Here is a 1,352-nt window from a genome sequence, read left to right as displayed (position 1 = left end):
CCCTCTGCTTTCTCCTCTGCCTCCTCCTCCTCCTCCTCGTTCAGTAGCACGGCATGGTTACGTCAGGCTGTTCTGTAGGTCGTTTCTGTCCACATTAGCAGTGGCATCATCTCCAAAGAACTGTGCTAGAGTTTACCCAGTACATCGACCTAGCTTACATTGCATGACACAAACTAAAATCAATATAGTTGCCGATTGCTACGCAAAAATCGCATCTGTCTTGCTGAAAATATTGGATTAGTCACGAATATCTAGAATGAGGAAAGACAGACAAATATTTCTTTTCAAACACAAGCGAAATTTAATTTAAGAAATAAAACAATAAATTGATACACATTTCCATTATCTAGAATCCCATTTGTATATTCATGATTCATATAGATTTTTATTACCCTTGTGGCAAATATAATAAATTATTATTGAGGTTATTATTAATACAGTTGTTATTTATTGTAAGGGGAATAAGTGCCACCACCTACATTTTAATAATAATAATAATGAAATAATAATAATAATAATGATAGTTTCAAATTTTGTCAGCAATTTTGGGGAGAGGATGAATTTATTACGTCGAACCAGTGTTCAACTGGTATTTATTTTATTGACCCAGAAAGGATGAAAGGCAAAACCGACCTCAGCGGAATTTGAACTCAAAACCTAGCGACGGGAGAAATACCGCCAAGCATTTGCCCGACGTGCTAATGATTCTGCCAACTCGCCTTAATAATAATAATAATAATCCTGTTTACTTAAGGCACAAGGCCTGAAATTTTGGGAGGTTTGGGTCGGAGGAAAAGCCGATCACATCGACCCCAGTATTCAACTGGTTCTTTATTTATCGAATTCGAAAGGACGGAAGGCAAAGGTGATCTCGGCGGAATTTGAAATCAGGACGTGGGGTCGGACGAAATACCGCTAAACATTTTGCCCGGCGTGCTAACGATTTTACCAGCTCACCACAAGGCCAGCAATTTTGGGGATGGGGCCTAATCGATTAAAATGACCCCCAGTGCTCAACTGCTAATTATTTTACCGACCCCAAAAGGATGAAAGGTAAAGTTATTCGGTAATACATATATTAAAATTGGAACGATGCAGAGAAGTTTAGCAAGGATGACACGCAAATTCGCGAAGCGTTGCATATTTGTCTAAGGCGGTGAGCTGGCAGAATTGTTAGCACCCTGGGCAAAATGCTTAGCGGCGTTTCGTCCGTCCTTACTTTACGAGTTCAAACTCCGCTGAGGTCGACTTTGCCGTTCATCCTTTCGGGGTCGTAAAATTAAGTACCAGTTGAACACTGGGGTCGATGTAATCGACTCATCCCTCCCCTAGAATAGCTGCCCTTGTGACAA

The 1,352-nt window shown here is 40.5% G+C and overlaps 1 pseudogene; it reads left to right on the top strand.

Moving 5' to 3' along the window:
- The first annotated feature begins 1,058 nt into the window (after positions 1-1,058).
- LOC128249230 (U6 spliceosomal RNA) lies at positions 1,059-1,148 on the top strand (annotated as a pseudogene).
- The last annotated feature ends 204 nt before the right edge of the window (positions 1,149-1,352 follow it).

Source organism: Octopus bimaculoides, chromosome 12, assembly GCF_001194135.2.
Source record: "Octopus bimaculoides isolate UCB-OBI-ISO-001 chromosome 12, ASM119413v2, whole genome shotgun sequence".
In the NCBI taxonomy this organism is placed as follows: domain Eukaryota; kingdom Metazoa; phylum Mollusca; class Cephalopoda; order Octopoda; family Octopodidae; genus Octopus; species Octopus bimaculoides.
This window is presented reverse-complemented; position numbering and strand designations above follow the sequence as displayed.